We start from the raw sequence: 24,359 nt of genomic DNA, 5'->3' as shown, positions 1-24,359 counted from the left end.
GCATTGAGAAAAATTTTTCTATCCTTGTTGGTCCTTATTGAGCTCTTATTGAATGCCTGGAATTTTGTTGGCCATGGAGATAAGCAAACTGCGTTACTGTGGCCCTTGGCCAGGGAATCATGGCATTTACCTTATTCATATGGATGACCGCATGCCTGCTGGGCATGACTGGTATCTCTTGTCCGTTGAATGTATTTTATATTCGTTTTATTTTTGTCTTTTCTCTTCTCTTATTGGTGTATTGGCATTAAATCAAAATATGGTAATTTTGTGTTAAATTTGACTACATTCACATCTGCTGACCACACACACACACATGCGCGCATAGAGGTTCAGAGATATGTGAAGGATTGACTTTGGTCTGAATGGAATGTGGGAGTTGATGAGGATAACAGTGGTTTGCAAAAAATTGAAATTAGTCAATTTGAAATATTGTTCTTCCGTATTTATTTTAATGTAAATACAGCAGAAGAATTTTTTTCTCACCCTGTGTTTACCTTCGATGACGAATGGAATATCCCAACAAAACACAAAGCGCCGCCAAAAAAGTAACGAACATGTTCTTTTTAGATCCGGAAGTGGTGCAAAATTGATAAAGAAGCCATTGCACTAAATTTGCATCACTTCTTAAGGTGTGATTCGAATTCAATGTTTTGGAAGTGAATTAAACAAATATTTTGTTATATTTTGCCAAATAAATAATTTTTATAACTTTTTATAATTTTTAATGCATTCTATGCTTGTCTGAAACGTTTGACCTCAAATATTTTCACAAAATTGCAATTTTTCTAAATTGGATTTAGTATTTTTTCGACAAAATTTTAATAATTTTTACCATTTTATTAATTCTTACTATGTTTTTAATCCATTTGAAACAATAAAATTAAAATTACCCATTAAAAATATGAACAAGTATATACAGCCGTAAGTTCGGCCAGGCCGAAGCTTATGAACCCTCCACCATGGATTTCGTAGAAACTTCTACTGAAGATTGTCATCCACAATCGAATTACTTGGGCTGCAGTAACACTTGCCGATGGCAAGGTACACAGAAAAAAATTTCACAAAAATTTTTCCAATTAAAATCTTAATTGAGTTTTAAAAAATATTCAATTAAAAATTTAATTGTTTCAACAAATTTTTTAATTGAAATAAAAATCAATCACACAAATTAATAGTATCAATTAAATATTAAATTGGATCAATTAATTTTTTAATTGACTGTCAATTAATTTTTTAATTGATACTATCATTTCTGTGATTGAAGACATTTCAATTAAAAAATTAATTGGATCAATTAATTTCGTGATTGAATCAGAAAAAATTTTTTTGTGTGTATCTTAAAACTTCCTAACACCGTAATATATACCACATAGTCCATACGTGGTATCTATTAAACTAAAAAAGGCCGATTAAATACGTATATAATTAAGTTTAAAGTTTCTATAGAAATAAAATTCTGACAAAATTTTCTATAGAAATAAAATTTTGACAAAATGTTCTATAGAAATAAAAATTTGACAAAATTTTCTATAGAAATAAAATTTTGACAAAATTTTCTATAGAAATAAAATTTTGACAAAATTTTCTATAGAAATAACATTTTGACAATATTTTCCATAAAAATGAAATTTTGGTAGATTATTTTTGGCTCGAGTGGCAACCATAATTATGAACCGATAAGGACCAATTTTTGTGTGATTGGGGATCGCCTATATATAACTATAGACCGATATGGACCAATTTTGGCATGGTTATTAGCGGCCTTATACTAACACCACTTTGCTCCTCTAAGAGGCTCCGGAGATCAAATCTGGGGAACGGTTTATATGGGGGTTATATATAATTATGGACCAATTCTTGCGTCTTTGTTGGAGACCACATTCTAACACCACGTTCCAAAATTCATCCGGATCGGATGAATTTTACTCCTCCAAGAGGCTCCGGAGGACAAATCTGGGGATCGATTTATATTGGGGCTATATATAATTATGGACCGATATGGACTAATTCTTGCATGGTCATTAGAGAACATATACCAACACTACGTTGCAAATTTCAACCGGATCGGATGACTTTTGCTCCTCTAAGAGTCTCCGGAGGTCAAATCTGGGGATCGGCTTATATGGGGGCTATATATAATTATGGACCGATATGGACCAATTTTGGCATGGTTGTTAGAGACAATATACTAACACCATGGACCAAATTTCAATCGGATCGGATGACTTTTGCTCCTCTAAGAGGCTCCGGAGGTCAAATCTAGGGATCGGTTTATATGGGGGCTATATATAATTATGAGACGATGTGGACCAATTTTAGCATGGTCATTAGAAAACATATACCAACACCATATACCAAATTTCAGCCGGATCGGATGAAATTGGCTTCTCTTAGAGGCTCCGCATGCCAAATCGGGGGATCGGTTTATATGGGGGCTATATATAATTATGGACCGATGTGGACCAATTTTTGCATGGTTGTTAGAGACCATATAATAACACCATGTACCAAATTTCAGCCGGATCGGATGAAATTTGCTTCTATTAGAGCATTCGCAAGCCAAATTTGGGGGTCCTTTTATATGGGGGCTATATGTAAAAGTGGACCGATATGGACCAATTTTTGCGTGGTTGTTAGAGACCATATACTAACATTATGTACCAAATTTCAGCCGGATCGGATGAAATTTGCTTCTCTTAGAGCAATCGCAAGCCAAATTTTGGGGTCCGTTTATATGGGGGCTATACATAAAAGTGGACCGATATGGCCCATTTTCAATACCATCCGACCTACATCAATAACAACTACTTGTGCCAAGTTTCAAGTCGATAGCTTGTTTCGTTCGGAAGTTAGCGTGATTTCAACAGACGGACATGCTTAGATCGATTCAGAATTTCACCACGACCCAGAATATATATACTTTATGGGGTCTTAGAGCAATATTTCGATGTGTTACAAACGGAATGACAAAGTTAATATACCCCCATCAAGGAGGATATAAAAACAAGTGAGTAAAGTAGAAAGTCAGCCGGGCCGACTATAAGAGTATCATACCCTAAACCACGCCTACTGAGTTAGTAAACATAGTTTGCGGGGTATCAATGTTATAGGTTTGGGAGATAAACCGCATTTCCGTATTTAAGAGCATTAAGGGGTACACGGTTATGGGAGTTTTATCACAATCTAAACAGAAATGTCTGTCATTAGGAACTATAGTTGATTATGAACCTACAGAGTTAGTATGCAACTAATATTGAGTCCATTATTAAATAATTGCGACCGGGATCCTGCGAACAACAAATACATGGCTAAATCGACTCACGAGGTGATTCTGAGTCGATCGGTATATATTTTGTGGCATCTAAAATCGATATTTCTGGCAGGCATATTTTTTGGCAGATCAAAGTTATTATACCCTGGATTAGAGGAAATCGCTAAATTAGTGTGGGTAATAAATCAAAATTTATGAAACGTGGGAAATATATTTTGTGTAAGAGCTACATGTAAGTCTAACAACGATCGGCTAATACTTCAATATTAAAGTATTGAGTAACATTAGTTAATAAATAAGAGTCTTATGGGAAAATTTGGGAAAATTGAGCGATGCATATATATGGGAGCTATATCTAAATCTGAACTGATTTGGATGAAATTTTCCAGGTTTGGTTGATACCACAGAATGTTAGCTTGTGCTAAATTTGAGTAAGATTGGTTACTATCTAAGACTATTATTGTCAGAAATAAAGTTATAAGGGCTAAATTTTTGAAAAACGGGCAATACATATCGATGCCCTTATTCCAGTTTTCTCAAATTTGAATACACTTGTATATTAACCGATCTTGGTCAAAGTTGGCCCAAATTAATATCCTATAATCACCTTACATTTATCTAATCGCTCGATAATTCGTTGTCCTCAAAGGCTTTAGAGATTGAGACATGGGATCGTATGATCAACATTGATTTATATATTGAGTTAGATCACTAATACGCCTAGGCGCCGTATGATTGATATTGTTTAATTAAAGCGATATTTAAGTGCCATAGGATTAATATTTAAATCATAAAGGTAGATACTATGATAGGTTGGCTTAGTTATTAAATTTGTATACCCTGCGCCATACTGTGGAACAGGGTATTACAAGTTAGTGTATATGTTTGCAACACCCAGAAGGAGACGCCAAAGACACATGGTGTCTTTGGCAATAATGCACCGTCTGTCCGTCCGTCCGTCCGTCCGTCTGTGATCAAAGTCTAGGTCGCAATTTAAGTCCAATCGCCTTCAAATTTGGCACATGTCCCTAATTTGGGTCAGAATAGAACCCTATTGATTTTGGAAGAAATCGGTTCAGATTTAGATATAGCTCCCATATATATCTTTCGCCCGATATGTACTTATATGGACCCAGAAGCCAGAGTTTTACCCTGATTTGCTTGAAATTTTGCACAAACATAACACTTAGTCGTATAGTCAAGTGTACAAAATTTGATTGAAATCGCTTCAGATTTAGATATAGCTCCCATATATATCTTTCGCCCGATATGGACTTATATGGCCCCAGAAGCCAGATTTTTGCCCGAATTTGGTTGAAATTTTGCACTAGGAGTACAATTAGTAGCATAGTCAAGTGTGCAAAATTTGATTGAAATCGGTTCAGATTTAGATATAGCTCCCATATATATCTTTCGCCCGATATGGACTAATATGGTCCTAAAAGCCAGAGTTTTGACCCAATTTGGTTGAAATTTTGAACAGAGAGTAGATTTAGCATTGTAACTATGCGTGCCAAATTTGGTTGAAATCGATTCAGATTTAGATATAGCTCCCATATATATCTTTCGCCCGATATGCACTTATATGGACCCAGAAGCCAGAGTTTTATCCCGATTAGCTTGAAATTTTGTATAAAAATAACACTTAGTCGTATAGTCAAATGTGCAAAATTTGATTGAAATCGGTTGAGATTTAGATATAGCTCCCATATATATCTTTCGCCCGATATGGACTTATATGGCCCCAGAAGCCAGATTTTTGGCCGAATTTGGTTGACATTTTGCACTAGGAGTACAATTGGTAGTATAGTCATATGTGCCAAATTTGATTGAAATCGGTTCAGATTTAGATATAGCTTCCATATATATTTTTCGCCCGATATGGACTTATATGGCCCCAGAAGCCAGAGTTTTGGCCCAATTTGGTTGAAATTTTTCACTAGGAGTAAAATTAGTAATATAGTCATGTGTGCCGAATTTGATTGAAATCGGTTCAGATTTAGATATAGCTCCCATATATATGTTTTTCTGATTTCGACAAAAATGGTCAAAATACCAAAATTTTCCTTGTTAAGTCGCCACTGCTTAGTCGAAAAGTTATAAAAATGACTCTAATTTTCCTAAATTGCTAATACATATATATCGAGCGATAAATCATAAATAAACTTTTGCGAAGTCTCCTTAAAATTGCTTCAGATTTAAATGTTTCCCATATTTTTATACCCTGCGCCACACTGTGGAACAGGGTATTATAAGTTAGTGCATATGTTTGTAACACCCAGAAGGATACGAGATAGACACATGGTGTCTTTGGCAATAATGCTCAGGGTGAGTCCCTGAGTCGATATAACCATGTCCGTCTGTCCGTCCGTCCGTCTGTGAACACATTTTTGTGATCAAAGTCTAGGTCGCAATTTAAGTCCAATCGCCACAAATTTGGCACATGTTCCTAATTTGGGTCAGAATAGAACCCTATTGATTTTGGAAGAAATCGGTTCAGATTTAGATATAGCTCCCATATATATCTTTCGCCCGATATGCACTAATATGGACCCAGCAGACAGAGTTTTGTACCGATTTGCTTGAAATTTTGTACAAAAATAACACTTAGTCGTATAATCAAATGTGCAAAATTTGATTGAAATCGGTTGAGATTTAGATATAGCTCCCATATATATCTTTCGCCCGATATGGACTAATATGGTCCTAAAAGCCAGAGTTTTGGCCCAATTTGGTTGAAACTTTGCACAGGGAGTAGATTTAGCATTGTAGCTATGCGTGCCAAATTTGGTTGAAATCGATTCAGATTTAGATATAGCTCCCATATATATGTTTTTCTGATTTCGACAAAATGGTCAAAATACCAATATTTTCCTTGTAAAATCGCCACTGCTTAGTCGAAAAGTTGTAAAAATTACTCTAATTTTCCTAAACTTCTAATACATATATATCGAGCGATAAATCATAAATAAACTTTTGCGAAGATTCCTTAAAATTGCTTCAGATTTAAATGTTTCCCATATTTTTATACCCTGCTCCACACTGTGGAACAGGGTATTATAAGTTAGTGCATATGTTTGCAACACCCAGAAGGAGACGAGATAGACACATGGTGTCTTTGGCAAAAATGCTAAGGGTGGGCTCCTGAGTCGATATAGCGATGTCCGTCTGTCCGTCTGTCCGTGAACACATTTTTGTAAACAAAGTCTAGGTCGCAATTTTAGTCCAATCGACTTCAAATTTGGCACAAGTATGTGTTTTGGCTCAGAATAGATCCCTATTGATTTTGGAAGAAATCGGTTCAGATTTAGATATAGCTCCCATATATATATATATATATATATTTCGCCCGATATGGACTTATATGGCCCCAGAAGCCAGAGTTTTACCCCAATTTGGTTGAAATTTTGCACTGGGAGTAGAATTAGCATTGTAGCTATGCGTGCCAAATTTTGTTGAAATCGGTTCAGATTTAGATATAGCTCCCATATATAGCTTTCGCCCGATTTACACTCATATGACCACAGAGGCTAATTTTTTGCTCCGATTTAGTTGAAATTTTGCACAGGGAGTAGAATTAGGATTATAGCTATGCGTGCCACATTTGGTTGAAATCGGTTCAGATTTAGATATAGCTCCAATATATAGCTTTCGGCCGATTTAAACTCATATGACCACAGAGGCCAATTTTTAACTCCGATTTAGTTGAAATTTTGCACAGGGAGTAGAATTTGCATTGTTGCTATGCGTGCCAAATTTGGTTGAAATTGGTTCAGAGTTAGATATAGCTCCCATATATAGCTTTCCCCCGATTTACACTCATATGACCATAGAGGCTAATTTTTTGCTCCGATTTAGTTGAAATTTTGCACAGGGAGTAGAATTAGCATTATAGCTATGCGTGGCAAATTTGGTTGAAATCGGTTCAGATTTAGATATAGCTCCCATATATATGTTTTTCTGATTTCGACAAAAATGGTCAAAATACCAACATTTTCATTGTAAAATCGCCACTGCTTAGTCGAAAAGTTGTACAAATGACTCTTATTTTCCTAAACTTCTAATACATATATATCGAGCGATAAATCATAAATAAACATTTTCGAAGTTTCCTTAAAATTGCTTCAGATTTAAACGTTTCCCACATTTTTTTACTAACATTGTGTTCCACCCTAGTGCATTTGCCGACTTAAATTTTGAGTCTATAGATTTTGACGAAGTCTATCAAATTCTTCCAGATCGAGTGATATTTAAATGTATGTATTTGGGACAAACCTATATATAGCCCCAACACATTTGACGGATGTGATATGGTATCGAAAATTTAGATCTACAAAGTGGTGCAGGGTATAATATAGTCGGCCCCGCCCGACTTTAGACTTTTCTTACTTATTTTTACTAACATTGTGTTCCACCCTAGTGCATTAGCCGACTTAAATTTTGAGTCTATAGATTTTGTAGAACTCTATCAAATTCTGTCCAGATCGAGTGATATTTAAATGTATGTATTTGGGACAAACTTTTATATATAGCACCCAACACATTTGACGGATGTGATATGGTATCGAAAATTTAGATCTACAAAGTGGTGCAGGGTATAATATAGTCGGCCCCGCCCGACTTTAGACTTTCCTTACTTGTTTTTAACTGTCTTAGTCTTCTGAGTTCGATTGATAAAAGTTAATTGTGTGAATTAATTTTTAACTAAACATTTAAAAATGTTTTATTATTGACTTAGTTAACTTAATATTTCTATCTTGATTAATTTTATAAATTAATTAATTTTATTAATTTTATAAAGTAATTTATTAATTGAAAAAATTTTCAAAATCAAACAACCTCTTAATTGGAAATATTTTGGTGACATTTTCTCCGTATATGCTGCACTGTGGGCTACTACCATATTGGATCGTCCCTTCAGATATCTGGTCCATGCGTTGGCCAGTGTGGTCAATAAATAAGTTTTGTATTTTTCATGTTTTGGATTTGAGATGTGATTTTCCCATGGAAACATACACCCACACCCATACCTAAACATAAGCATACATATCGAAAATATTGGCTTGACCACATTCAGAGATATTTCTTTTTTGAATACCACAGAGTTGGAGTAAGGACAAAGTATATGTGAGCGCGTGAGTGTGTGTGTGTGTTGGTATCCTGCATTGGCATTTCGTGGTAAAAACGTGTCAAATACATTCCCGGTAACGTGTAAATTATGAATGAAGCTTATGCAAGAAGATGGAAGTGGTCTGGTCTGGTCTGATCTCATTGGATGTAGCCTGTAGCCTCTTGCTTTGTATGTTGTAGCTACTAGTGTGGTAGGTCGCCGTCTGGCAACGCCAAGGACGGATGTGATAAGAAGGAAATTTGTATATAATTTTTATGACTGTCATCGTGAAACTAATGACCTGGCAAAGTTCGATGCTTTTTTTTACAAGGACCATATTTTGTTGTTTGTGGTATTTTTGACCAGTTCGCAAGTCATTCATGCCTAGCTGGTGTAGCGTTGAGGTCATTTCTCATAAATCACAGTAAGCAGGATATTGGCCATTGGACAATAAAGTGTGAAATGGAGGGGTGGAGGACATTAGTTGAAATATTTTATTCCCTGGTGAAATATTTTTTTACAATTAAAAAAAAAAAACAAGTATATACGGCCGTAAGTTCGGCCAGGCCGAAGCTTATGTACCCTCCATCATGGATTGCGTAGAAACTTCTTCTAAACACTGTCATCCACAATCGAATTACTTAAGTTGCGGTAACGCTTGCCGATGGCAAGGTATCTTAAAACCTCCTAACACCATCTTCTAAATTGATGTAAGTCCACGTGGTATATATTAAATAAAAAAAGATCGATCCAATACGTATATAATTCAGTTTGACAAAGTAGACATAAAATTTTGACAAAATTTTCTACAGAAATAAAATTTTCACAAAATTTTCTATAGAAATAAAAACTTTGACAAAATTTTCTATAGAAAGAAAATTTTGACAACATTTTCTACAGAAATAAAATTTTAACAAAATTTTCTATAGAAATAAAATCGTGGTAGATTATTTTTGGCTCGAGTGGCAACCGTGATTATGAACCGAATAAAATTTGAACAAAATCTTCTATAGAAATAAAATTTTGACAAAATTTTCTATAGAAATAAAATTTTGACAATGATGAAAATTTTATTATGAACCGAATAAAATTTTAACAAAACTTTCTCTAGAAATAAAATTTTGACAAAATTTTCTCTAGAAATAAAATTTTGGTAGATTATTTTTGGCTCTAGTGGCAACCATGATTATGAACCGATTTGGACCAATTTTTGTGTGATTGGACCAATTTTGGTATGGTTGTTAGCGACCATATACTAACACCACGTTCCTAATTTGAACCGGATCGGATGAATTTTGCTCCTCCAAGAGGCTCCGGATGTCAAATCTGGAGAACATTTTATATGGGGGCTACATATAATTATGGACCGATATGGACCAATTCTGCCACGGTTGTTAAAGATCATATACTAGCACCATGTTCCAAATTACAACCGGATTGGATGAAATTTGCTTCTCTTGGAGACTTCGCAAGCCAAATCTGGGGATCGGTTTATATGGGGGCTATATATAATTATGAACCGATGTGGACCAATTTTTGCATGGTTGTTAGAGACCATATACCAATATCATGTACCAAATTTCAGGTGGATCGGATGAAATTTGCTTCTCTTTGAGGCTCCGCAACACAACTCTGGTGATAGGTTTATATGGGCGCTATATATAATTATGGACCGATGTGAACCAATTTTTGCACGGTTGTTAGAGACCATATACCAATTCCATGTACCAAATTTCAGCCGGATCGGATGCAATTTGCTTCTCTTTGAGGCTTCGCAAGCCAAATCTGGAGATCGGTTTATATGGGGTCTATATATAATTATGGACCGATGTGGACCAATTTCTGCATGATTGTTAGAGACCATATACCAACATCATGTACCAAATTTCAGCCGGATCGGATGAAATTTGCTTCTCTTTGAGGCTCCGCAAGCCAAATCTCGGGATCGGTTTATATGGGGGCTATATATAATTATGGACCGATGTGGACCAATTTTTGCATGGTTGTTAGAGACCATATACCAACACCATATACCAAATTTCAGCCGGATCGGATGAAATATGCTTCTGTTAGAGGCTCCACAAGCCAAATCTGAGGGTCCCTTTATATGGGGGCTATACGTAAAAGTGGACCGATATGGCCCATTTTCAATACCATCCGACCTACATCGATAACAACTACTTGTGCCAAGTTTCAAGTCGATAGCTTGTTTCGTTCGGAAGTTAGCGTGATTTCAACAGACGGACGGACGGACATACTTAGATCGACTCAGAATTTCACCACGACCCAGAATATATATACTTTATGGGGTCTTAGAGCAATATTTCGATGTGTTACAAACGGAATGACAAAGTTAATATACCCCCATCCTATGATGGAGGGTATAAAAAACATTATCCATGGGAATAATATTCGAATCCGAAATTCTACTAAATTATGGCTATCTTTGGCTGTAATTTTAATTTAAAAAAGGCCACCCTTTAATCCTTGCTCTTTTTAAGAGCAATGTCCTTATTTTTCCGTTTAATCATGCAATCCTTCCGTTTCAACTAACCATTTGTAGTGAAATAAAAAAAAGAAAAAACAGTATCAGCCATCTACTATGGACAAGAAAAACTCCATGTGCCATCCGGAATTTATATGGTAAGCTATAAATTTCCCAGAAGTTAATGTGTAATGCTTTGGATGCTTTTTCGAAAAGTGATGGCTGATACTCACACCGGGGAATTAATTCCTCATTTAGGATTTGCCCATGCATAGATGCATTTCGTAGATGTAAGTTGATCTCAATTAGAGATATATTTGAACACATTTTGTAATCAATGAGGCCTTAATGAGAGATTCGCTTAATTCGATAAGATTTTTTGGGGTCTTATTTGTTTGCACCATAAACGAACAAGTAAGTACAGTAGAAAGTCAAGCGGGGCCAAATATATCATATCCTAAACCACCCCTACTGAATTTGTAAGACTAAGCATTTAAGGAGTATTATTGATATAGGTTTGGGAGATAAACCGTATATCGCAGTTCACCAATGTGGTATCACAATGGACTGAATAGTCTAAGTGAGCCTGATACATCGGGCTGCCACATAACCTAACCCAACCGCATATCCATATTTCAGAACATTGTGGGAGTTTTATCACAATCTTAACTGAAATTAATTAAAAATAAAAATCATTATCTTTATTTTAAGTACAATGTGGATAAAAGTACGACTTAAAAGAAGTAAAAAAAAAATCAAAATATTCTTTAAATTTATTTATTTTCAAATTATTTGCCTTTAATGTTGTAGAAATTTTCTATCCTAAAATTAAAGTTACATAGTCTTCGACAATATATTAACATTTCTTTCGTGTATTATGAAAGCTATACAATGGAATTTAGTGTCATTACCACTTATGTTATTTCCCTTCAATTTGCCCTCACTTCCACTGGTGGTCATCATCGATTAGTCATCACAATATCCAACGACAATATACAAAATATGCACATGTGCTCTTATACCAGACTTAATATTTCGTGCATAGAGAACTTAAACGATTTAGTTTCTTCATTAGAGACATAGCATAGTTAGTCAATGTCCTTAGTCACTTACATTGAGGAAATTCCTTTACATTCCATGACTAAACCACATTATCCATGTTCGAATGTATCCCATAGAGAAGAACGTGCAATTTTATTTAGCTTTGCTCTTTTGTAAGCTAGTATCGTGTGGCCGCAAAATGTGAACATTTAATCATTAACTAATTTATGAGGTCCTGCTGGCTTGTATTTCATATGCGCTTAAATCGAGGCAAATAGTGAAAATGAGATGCTGTAGTAATGCCGGAGCACAGTGAATAGAAAATTTTGTCAAAATTTTATTTCTATAGAATTTATTTTCAAAATTTTATTTCTATAGAAAATTGTGTCAAAAACTTATTTCTAAAGAAAATTTTGTCAAAACTTAATTTCTATAGAAAATTTTTCCAAAATTTTATTTCTACAGAAAATTTTGTCAAAATTTTATTTCTATAGATTTTTTTCTTCAAAATTTTATTTCTATTGAAAATTTTGTCAAAATTTTATTTCTATTGAAAATTTTGTCAACATTTTATTTCTATTGAAAATTTTGTCAAAATTTTATTCCTATAGGAAATTATAGTTTTATAGACAATTTTGCCAATATGTTATTTTTATAGAAAGGTACCTTTTAGTTTGAAATGTACATTTTGCAAGAATCACCTCCTAATTTGATCTAGCCCTTGGTGTCCATTCGTCTCTCCATGTATTTATTGTTCCCAGAATTTTGTAAAGATTTTATTTCTTTAGAAAATTTTGTCAAAATTTTATTTCTGTAGAAAATTTTGTCAAAATTTTATTTTTATAGAAAAATATGTCAAAATTATATTTTTATAGAAAATTTTCAAGATTTTATTTTCGTAGAAAATTTTCAATATTTTGTTTCTGCAGAAAATTTTGTCAAAAATTTTTTTCTATAGATTTTTTTTTAAATTTTATTTCTATAGAATATTTTGTCAATGTTTTATTTCTATAGAAAATGTTGTCCGAATTTTACTTTTATAGAAAATTTGCCAATATTTTATTTTTATAGACAATTACCTCCTAATTTGATCTAGCCCTTGGTGTCCATTCGTCTCTCCATGTATTTATTGTTCCCAGAATTTTGTAAAGATTTTATTACTTTAGAAAATTTTGTCAAAATTTTATTTTTATAGAAAATTGCGTCAAAATTATATTTTTATAGAAAATTTTCAAGATTTTATTTTCTTAGAAAAGTTGCAATATTTCGTTTCTGTAGAAAATTTTGTCAATTTTTTTCTATAGATTTTTTTTTCAAAATTTTATTTCTATAGAATATTTTGTCAAAATTTTATTTCTATAGAAAATGTTATCCAAATTTTACTTTTATAGAAAATTTGCCAATATTTTATTTTTATAGACAATTACCTCCTAATTTGATCTAGCCCTTGGTGTCCATTCGTCTCTCCATGTATTTATTGTTCCCAGAATTTTGTAAAGATTTTATTACTTTAGAAAATTTTGTCAAAATTTTATTTTCTGTAGAAAATTTTGTCAAAATTTTATTTTTATAGAAACTTGCGTCAAAATTATATTTTTATAGAAAATTTTCAAGATTTTATTTTCTTAGAAAAGTTTCAATATTTTGTTTCTGTAGAAAATTTTGGCAAAATTTTTTGTACAATTTTTTTTTCAAAATTTTATTTCTATAGAATATTTTGTTAAAATTTTATTTTTATAGAAAATTTTGTCAAAATTGTAGTTTTATAGAAAATTTTGCCAATATTTTATTTTTATGGAAAGGTAACGTTTAGTTTGAAATTAGTTTGCCAAAATTTTATTTCTGTAGAAAATTTTGTCAAAATTTTATTTTTATAGAAAATTATGTCAAAATTATATTTTTGTAGAAAATTTTCAAGATTTTATTTTCTTAGAAAAGTTTCAATATTTTGTTTCTTTAGAAAAGTTTAAAAAAATTTTTTTCTATAGAACATATTTTCAAAATTTTTATAGAAAATTGAGGTGATCATAGGGTCAGGGTATAATAACTTTGATCTGCCAAAAAATGCGCTAGTCCTGTCAGAAATAATCTACCAACATTTTGAAGCAAATGATAACAAAAATCTACCAAATTAAAAAACCTTATTTGGAATTTTTTGTCAAAAATTTATTTCTATAGAACATTTTGTCAAACTTTTATTTCAAAGGGAAATCTTGTCAAAATTTTATTTCTACAGAAAATTTTGTCAAAATTTATTTCAACAGAAAATTTTAGATTTTGCAAGAATCACCTCCTAATTTGATCTAGTTCATTCGTCTCTCCATGTATTTGTTGTTCGCAGAATTTTCTCAAGATTTTATTTCTATAGAAAATTTTGTCAATTGTATTTCTACACAAAATTTTGTCAAAATTTCCACTCTACAGAAAAATTGGTCAACATTTTAGTTCTATAGAAAATTTTGTCAAAATTTTATTTTATAGAAAATTTTGTCAAAATTTTATTATTATAGAAAATTTAGTCAACATTTTATTTTTTTTTAGAAAATTTTCAAAATTTTATTTCCGTAGAAAATTTTGTCAAAATTTTATTTCTATAGAACATTTTGTCAAAATGTTTATAGAAAATTTTGCAAATATTTTATTTCTATAGAAAGTTTTGTCAAAATTGTATATCTGTAGAAAATTTGGTCACAATTTTATTTTATGTGTGTTGCCCGATTTTCAAAAATTTGGTAAAAGAACTCCTTTTTCACCCAATGGCTTCCACTCAGGTGTCCTTTATATCTCAAAAAAAGCGAATATGCGTATATATACATTTTTTGATATTTGCACGGGAAGTGACTCATTTTAAAAAATTTAAATTTATATGAAATTGAAAGGCAATATAGAGGGTACTTCATTTTCGGATATACATATATTCGACATTTTAAAAAAAAAGTTATTATACTCATTTTTTTAGAATACTAGCGTAACCCGACCCGCTTCGCTGCGCCTTCCGAAGCGTTGGAGGAACATTTTGCTTTAACTTAGTCAACTATATTCTACGTGCTGAAAACAAATTCGAAAAGATTTGAATTCTTTTAAACAAATCGGACTACTTGATTTTTCGTTTATAGGTACAAATACGGCGGGAGAGGGTGTACCCTTTCCTCCAATTTTTTTTAATAATGTTCTGCATTCAAGTATCTTCTATATTTCTTGTGAATTTTAAGTGTGGTTTGTCAAGGAAAGGTGTCCTTCTCCTCAACATATCTTAAAATTAAGCACTATATTATAATAACAAACAAAGAATTACTGTTTCTCATCCAATAAATCGGAACAAGCAAAAGTAGTAAAAAATTTTACCACATTAACATTTGCTAAAATGTTGGAAAATTATGCACCCTCTACGTTGGCTACCAATTTCATGTAAATTTAAGTTCTTTACTAAAAAGAAGTCTGGCAGAAGCCTATGCAAAAATCATAAAATTATGTACCTCTACTTTCAATTTAAGAAAAAAAGCGGACAAAAGGGAACCCTCTCTTTACTAAAAAGAAGTCTGGCAGAAGCCTGTGCAAAAATCATAAAATTATGTACCGAGTTCCCATTTACGGACAACCCTCTACTTTCAATTTAACAAAAAAAAAAACGGACAAAAGGGAATCCTCTCCCCACCTTCGCTCCACTCCGATCTGAAATCGGACTATCACGTACCCGTTATTAATTTCGCAACTACTCAATGGTCCCTATAAATTCTATCGAAGTAAATCGACAAAGTTTATTTCAATTTTCCCCTTCCCCAACCAGATATCGAAAAATCATATACTAATTTAAAAATCATGTATAAATTTAATCACCTCCTCCCACGTTCCCTGTAAATTTCAAGTAGATCGGCGATGTTTAAATTTTTCTCTACGTCACTTTCCCCGATACAATATCGACAAACACCGTAGTGAAAGCACCCCTAACCTTCCGTGAAAATTCTTGAAACTTTCCTTCAAGTGTGGGGCAAGGAAGGTTGCCTCTTCGTTCATAACCTTCTCCCACTGCTTTTGTAAATTTCAAGAAAACTTAAGATTTTTTTTTTTGCAGTTTTAGAGGAGGACCTCCTCCCCGACCAAATATCGAAAAGTGATGTAGCGAATCTTTTGTAAACGTCCCAGAAAATGTCAAGCAAATTATAAGCCTAAAGCGCGGCCTCTCTTCCGTCCAAATATCACAAAATCAGGTATCAACTATTAATATCGTAACCTCTCCCCAGTCCTCTGTAAATTTCAAGTAACTCGGTAAAGTTTAATTGTTTCCCTGTATGTACTTAAGAGAAGCGGATGTCTCCCTATGTCCTTTTATTTTTACTAAAAAATCAGGAACCTGATATAAATTTCATAACCCATTTTTTCCGTAAAATTTCAGTCGGGGGAGTTTAGTTTTGTTTGAACTTTCAAAAAAAAAATTCGGGCAAAGGGGTGGTCCCCCTCCCCGACCAAATATCGAAAAATAATGTAGCGGATTTTTGTCTAGATGGCAACCCCAACATTCAATGAAAATTTAAAGCAAATCGCATAATTTTGTTCCAAGTTTCAAAAAGTAGGGCAAGGGGGAGGTCCCCCTCCCCATCCACATATGAAATCATCGGGTATCCCATATTAATTCCATAACCTCACCACATGTTCTCTGTTAATCTCAGATAATTTAGAGAATTTTAGTTTTTTCACTGTACTTAAAAAAAAAGTCGAACAAAGGGGGGGCCCCCTCCGCCTTCAAATATCGAAATAAAAAGTAGCGGATCTTTGTCTAGATGCTAACCCCAATCTTCAACGAAAATTTCAACCAAATCGGTCAACTTTGGTCCAATTTTCAAAAAGTCCGACAAAGGGGAGGCCCCCCTCCGCGACCAGGTGTCAAAAAATGAAGTACCCTATTTTCACCACATAAACGCCCCCTACGATCTCTGAAATTTTCAAGTAAATCGGTTCAGCCGTTTCGGAGCCAACTCGGAATATACAAACAAACAAACAAACAAATAAACAAACATAGATTGAATTTTATATATATAGATTTACACTTTCTAATTTATTTGACAGAAAACTGTGGAATTGTTTTCTGGAGACCACCCTCAACCATCTCTGAAAATTTCGAGAAAGTTGAGGAACTTCATGTTGCAAAATGTCAAGCAAGGGGGAGATTCCCTCCCCATCCAAATATCACAAAATCAGGTATTAGTTTAACAACTTTTCCCACGTTCTTTTGTAAACTTCAAGTAATTCGGAGAAGTTTAGTAGTTTCAGTATAAGAAAAAAAAATTGACAAAATATAAGTCCTCTTGCCAGATCAAATATCGAGAAATATGGCGAATCTATGCCAAGTGGCCGCTCTGTAAACTTTCCAGAAAATTTCAAGCAAATCAGAGAATTTAAGCCCAATTTTCAAAGAGCCGTGCATGGTGGTGGTACCCCCTCGTTATTCAAATATAAAAAATGGGTACCCATATGATTTTCATAACCTCCTCCCACGTCCAGTGTAAAATTTCAAGGAAATAGGAGTTGTTTAGATTTTTCACTGTACCTAGAAAAAAGGAGTGACCTCCTTCCTCGACCAAATTTCGAAGAATAATGTGGTGGATCTTTGTCTAAATGCGAACCGAGGGAATTAGGCCCATTTATCAAAAAGTCGGATACAGGATGGACCCCGCCCCCCGTCCAAAAAGCAAAACATCAGGTACGACTTATTAATTCTATGACATCCCCTCTCGTCCCCTATAAATTTCAAGTAGATGAGAACATATTAAATTATTTATTTAAAGTCGAACATAGGGGAGGTTCTCCTCTCCGAACCAATGTTGGAGTTAGTGTATCTGGTTTCGTAAACTTTCAAAGAACGTAGTGCGTGGTGAAAACTGGGTACCTTATTTTGTGGTGTATGGGGAAACCCCCCCCCCCCCCCCCCTGCTACGAAAAATAAATTAACAAAGATTTTCCTAGTGGTTAAAACCAGCATTCCATAAAAATTTCATGCAAATCGGGCAAGTGAGAGATTCCCAAATATCACAAAATCAGATACCCTTTTCTCACCACACACTACGTTCTTCGTACTTATCTTTTGACTATCAATATTTTTATCGCCATGAACTGCAGTACATAATCCTCCACTCCTTTCAATGGCAGAATTTTTATTTAAACAAAGTATTAGTGATCAGATTATTTTTGCACGAATAGACATAAAAATCTATTTGCTCCATCAAGTAGGGATCTATCTATACAGAATTTTAAATGGCCATATTACTATTTCGTCCTTTTCAAAAAGTGGTCACGATTCACAAAACCGCCAAAAACGACAAATAAATACAGTTTTCCCAAATTACTCTTCAATGTTTTTTTTTTTTTTTGAAAGGTGCAATTGCCTGACAAAATCTTATTTATCTTTCATTACTGATGGCCATTTAAGAACAATTGTTAGCATAACATGTCTCTGTCGTTTTTAGTTCTTTTTTGCATTTGTACAAAACTGTATACTGTAGGTATTCCCTAATAGCCCAAGAGCTGTTCATGTATAGAAATCTCCAAGCATATCCTTTCGTACATTGTAGGCTAGGCAAATATTTGAAATACCTCCACGGATTTTTGGTTGCCTCACCATACACAGTTGTTCGTCTACAATTCGTATGAGTGTTTGCCTTAAATACTCCTAGGATGGACAAATATGTCAATGAATGGTCTTTTGTGACTTGGTAATTGAGACACAATTAAAGCTAAGGGAATGTTCTTAAAACATTCATTTCTGATTTCGAGAGATAAACATTTAAATTATAGATAATATGAAATAGATTTAATGGAAAAAAAATTGTAAAATATATTATGGCTTGATAATAATGATGAAGTTATCGTATGAAGCCCTTTAATTTTTCTGCCAACCAAGAATTAAGGAATTTTTGAAGATTTTTTTAAACATTGACGTTTGCCAATTAGAAAATATTCCTGGAGAAAATTTTCTATAGAAATAAAATTTTGACAAAATTTTCTATAGAAATAAAATTTTGACAAAATTTTCTATGGACATAAAATTATGACAAAATTTTCTATAGAAATAAAACTATCACAAAATTTTCTATAGAATTAAAATTTTGAGAAAATTTTCGACTAAAATAAAATTTTGAGAAAACTTTTTATAGAAATAAAATTTTTAAGAAAATTTTCTATAGCAATAACATTTTGAGAATTTTTTATAGAAATAAAATTATGACAAAATTTTGTATTGAAATAAAATTTTGACCAAATTTTCTATAGAAATAAAATAATGGCAAAATTTTCTATAGAAACGAAATTTTGACAAAATTTTCTAAAAAATAAAATTGTTAGAAAATTTTCTAAAAAATAAAATTGTTAGAAAATTTTCTATAGAAATAAAATTTTGAGAACATTTTCTATAGATATAAAATTTTGACCAAATTTTGTATAGGAATACAATTTTGACAAAATTTTCAATAGAAATAAAATTTTGACAAAATTTTCAATAGAAATAAAATTTTGACAAAATTTTCTATAGAAGTAACATTTTGAGAAAATTTTCAACAGAAATCAAAAAGTTTGACCAAATTTTTTATAGAAATAAAATTATGATAAAATTTTCTATAGAAATAAAATTATAAAATTTTCTATATCAAAATAAAATTTTGACCAACTTTTCTATGGAAATAAAATTTTGACAAAATTTTCTATAGAAATACAACAGGTCGTGGGTTCGATTCCTGCTTCGACCGAACACCAAAAAGTTTTTCAACGGTGGATTATCCCACCTCAGTAATGCTGGTGACATTTCTGAGGGTTTCAAAGCTTCTCTAAGTGGTTTCACAGCAATGTGGAACGCCGTTCGGACTCGGCTATAAAAAGGAGGTCCCTTGTCATTGAGCTTAACATGGAATCGGGCAGCACTCAGTGATAAGAGAGAAGTTCACCAATGTGGTATCACAATGGACTGAATAGTCTAAGTGTGCCTGATACATCGGGCTGCCACCTAACCTTACCTTACCTTACCTTAGAAATACAATTTTGACAAAATTTTCTATAAGAGTAAAGAAATAAAATTTTGGAAAAAGTTTATATAAAAATAGAATTTTGTTAAAAGTTTCTATAAACAAAATTGTGAGAATAAATTCTATAAAAATAAAATTTTGAGAAATTTTTTAACAGAAATAAAATTGTGACAAAATTTTCTATAGAAATAAGATTTTGACGAAATTTTCTATAGAAATAAAATTTTGACAAAATTTTCTATAGAAATAAAATTTTGAGAAAATTTTCTAAAGATATAAAAGTCAGAAAATTTTCTATAGAAATAAAATTTTGAGAACATTTTCTATAGATATAAAATTTTGATCAAATATTCTGTAGAAATAACATTTGTAAAAAATTTTCAATAGAAATAAAATTTTGGCAAAATTTTCTATAGAAATAAAATTTTTACCAAATTTTCTGTAGAAATAAAATTTTGACAAAATTTTTTATAGACGTAAGATTTTGAGAAAATTTTCTACAGAAATCAAAAAGTTTGACCAAATTTTTTATAGAAATAAAATTATGATAAAATTTTCTATAAAAATAAAATTATGATAAAATTTTCTATAGAAATAAAATGTTGACCAAATTTTCTATGGAAATAAAATGTTGACAAAAGTTTCTATAGAAATAAGATGCTGACGAGACTTTCTATAGAAACAAAATTTTTACGAAATTTTCTATAAGAATAAAGAAATAAATTTTGGAAAAAGTTTATATAAAAACAAGTAGGGAAAGTCTAAAGTCGGGCGGAGCCGACTATATTATACCCTGCACCACTTTGTAGATCTAAATTTTCGACACCATATCACATCCGTCAAATGTGTTGGGTGCTATATATAAAGGTTTGTCCCAAATACATACATTTAAATATCACTCGATCTGGACAGAATTTGATAGACGTTTGCCAATTAGAAAATATTCCTGGAGAAAATTTTCTATAGAAATAAAATGTTGACAAAATTTTCTATAGAAATAAAATTTTGACAAAATTTTCTATGGACATAAAATTATGACAAAATTTTCTATAGAAATAAAACTATCACAAAATTTTCTATAGAATTAAAATTTTGAGAAAATTTTCGACTAAAATAAAATTTTGAGAAAACTTTTTATAGAAATAAAATTTTTAAGAAAATTTTCTATAGCAATAAAATTTTGAGAATTTTTTATAGAAATAAAATTATGACAAAATTTTGTATAGAAATAAAATTATGACAAAATTTTGTATTGAAATAAAATTTTGACCAAATTTTCTATAGAAATAAAATAATGGCAAAATTTTCTATAGAAACGAAATTTTGACAAAATTTTCTAAAAAATAAAATTGTTAGAAAATTTTCTATAGAAATAAAATTTTGAGAACATTTTCTATAGATATAAAATTTTGACCAAATTTTGTATAGGAATACAATTTTGACAAAATTTTCAATAGAAATAAAATTTTGACAAAATTTTCAATAGAAATAAAATTTTGACAAAATTTTCTACAGAAGTAACATTTTGAGAAAAATTTCTACAGAAATCAAAAAGTTTGACCAAATTTTTTATAGAAATAAAATTATGATAAAATTTTCTATAGAAATAAAATTATAAAATTTTCTATATCAAAATAAAATTTTGACCAACTTTTCTATGGAAATAAAATTTTGACAAAATTTTCTATAGAAATACAATTTTGACAAAATTTTCTATAAGAGTAAAGAAATAAAATTTTGGAAAAAGTTTATATAAAAATAGAATTTTGTTAAAAGTTTCTATAAACAAAATTGTGAGAATAAATTCTATAAAAATAAAATTTTGAGAAATTTTTTAACAGAAATAAAATTGTGACAAAATTTTCTATAGAAATAAGATTTTGACGAAATTTTCTATAGAAATAAAATTTTGACAATATTTTCTATAGAAATAAAATTTTGAGAAAATTTTCTAAAGATATAAAATTGTCAGAAAATTTTCTATAGAAATAAAATTTTGAGAACATTTTCTATAGATATAAAATTTTGATCAAATTTTCTGTAGAAATAACATTTTGAAAAAATTTTCAATAGAAATAAAATTTTGGCAAAATTTTCTATAGAAATAAAATAAAGAAATAAAGAAAGAAATAAAGAAATAAAATTTTGACAAAATTTTTTATAGACGTAAGATTTTGAGAAAATTTTCTACAGAAATCAAAAAGTTTGACCAAATTTTTTATAGAAATAAAATTATGATAAAATTTTCTATAAAAATAAAATTATGATAAAATTTTCTATAGAAATAAAATTTTGACCAAATTTTCTATGGAAATAAAATGTTGACAAAAGTTTCTATAGAAATAAGATGCTGACGAGACTTTCTATAGAAACAAAATTTTTACGAAATTTTCTATAAGAATAAAGAAATAAATTTTGGAAAAAGTTTATATAAAAACAAGTAGGGAAAGTCTAAAGTCGGGCGGAGCCGACTATATTATACCCTGCACCACTTTGTAGATCTAAATTTTCGACGCCATATCACATCCGTCAAATGTGTTGGGTGCTATATATAAAGGTTTGTCCCAAATACATACATTTAAATATCACTCGATCTGGACAGAATTTGATAGACTTCTACAAAATCTATAGACTCAAAATTTAAGTCGGCTAATGCACTAGGGTGGAACACAATGTTAGTAAAAAAATATGGGAAACATTTAAATCTGAAGCAATTTTAAGGAAACTTCGCAAAAATTTATTTATGATTTATCGCTCGGTATATATGTATTAGATGTTTAGAAAAATTAGAGTCATTTTTACAACTTTTCGACTAAGCAGAGGCGATTTAACAAGGAAAATGTTGGTATTTTGACCATTTTTGTCGAAATCAGAAAAAACATATATATGGGAGCTATATCTAAATCTGAACCGATTTCAAACAAATTTGGTACACACAGTTGAAATGTTAATTCTACTTCCTGTGCAAAATTTCAAGTAAATCGGAGTAAAAGATTGGCCACTGTGGTCATATGAGTGTAAATCGGGCGAATCGGGAGCTATACCTAAATCTTAACCGATTTCAATAAAATTTGGCACACTTGACTACACAACTAATTGTACTCCTAGTGCAAAATTTCAACCAAACTGGTGTAAAACGGTGGCTTCTGGGACCATTTTAGTCCATATCGGGCGAATGATATATATTGGAGCTATATCTAAATCTGAACCGATTCCAATAAAATTTGGCACACATGACTATAGTACTAATTGTTCTTCTTGTGCATAATTTGAAGCAAATTAGGATAAAACTCTGGGTTCTGGTGCCATATAAGTCCATATCGGGCGGAAGATATTTATGGGAGCTATATCTAAATCTGAACCGATTTCTTCCAAAATCAATAGGTTTCTATTCTGAGCCAAAACTCATACTTGAGCCAAATTTGAAGTCGGTTGGACTAAAACTGCAGCCTAGACTTTGATTACAAAAATGTGTTCACAGACAGACGAACCTGGCTATATCGACTCAGGATTCCACCCTGAGCATTTTGCCAAAGACACCATGTGTTTATCTCGTCTCCTTCTGGGTGTGGCAAACATATGCACTAACTTATTATACCCTGTTCCACAGTGTGGTGGAGGGTATAATAAAATTTTATTAAAAGTATTTATAAACAAAATTGTGAGAATAAATTCTTTAAAAATAAAAATTAAAATTATGACAAAATTTTCAACAGAAATAAAAGTGTGAGAAAATTTTCTTAGAAATAAAGTTTCAACCAAATTTTCTATAGAAATAAAATTTTGAGAAAATTTTGTATAGAAATAAAATTTTGACAAAATTTTCTATAGAAATAAAAATTTGAGAAAATTTTCGACAGGAATAAAATCTTGAGAAATTTTTCTATAGAAATAAAATTTTTAGAAAATTTTCTATAGAAATAAAATTTTGAGAAAATTTTCTATAGAAAAAAAATTTTGAGAAAATTTTCTATAGAAATAAAATTATGATAAAATTTTGTATAGAAATAAAATTATGATACAATTTTCTATAGAAATAAAATTATGATAAAATTTTCTATAGAAATACAATTTTGACAAAATTTTCTATAAGAGTAATGAAATAAAATTTTGGTAAAAGTTTATATACAAATAGAATTTTTTTAAAAGTTTCTATAAACAAAATTGTGAGAATAAAATCTATAAAAATAAAAGTTTAAGAAAATTTGTTTACAGAAATAAAATTGTGACAAAATTTTCTATAGAAATAAAATTTTGACAAAATTTTCTATAGAAGTAAAATTTTGGTAAAATTTTCTATAGAAATAAAATTTTGACAACATTTTCTATAGTAGTAAAATTTTGGTAAAAATTTCTATAAAAATACAATTTTAACAAAATTTTCTATAGAAATAAAATTTGGACAAAGTTTTCTATAGAAATAAAATTTGGACAAAATTT

This window comes from Haematobia irritans, chromosome 2, assembly GCF_050003625.1.
Source record: "Haematobia irritans isolate KBUSLIRL chromosome 2, ASM5000362v1, whole genome shotgun sequence".
Classification (NCBI taxonomy): Eukaryota; Metazoa; Arthropoda; class Insecta; order Diptera; family Muscidae; genus Haematobia; species Haematobia irritans.
The sequence above is the reverse complement of the archived record's forward strand: the minus strand, read 5'-3'. Positions refer to the sequence as shown.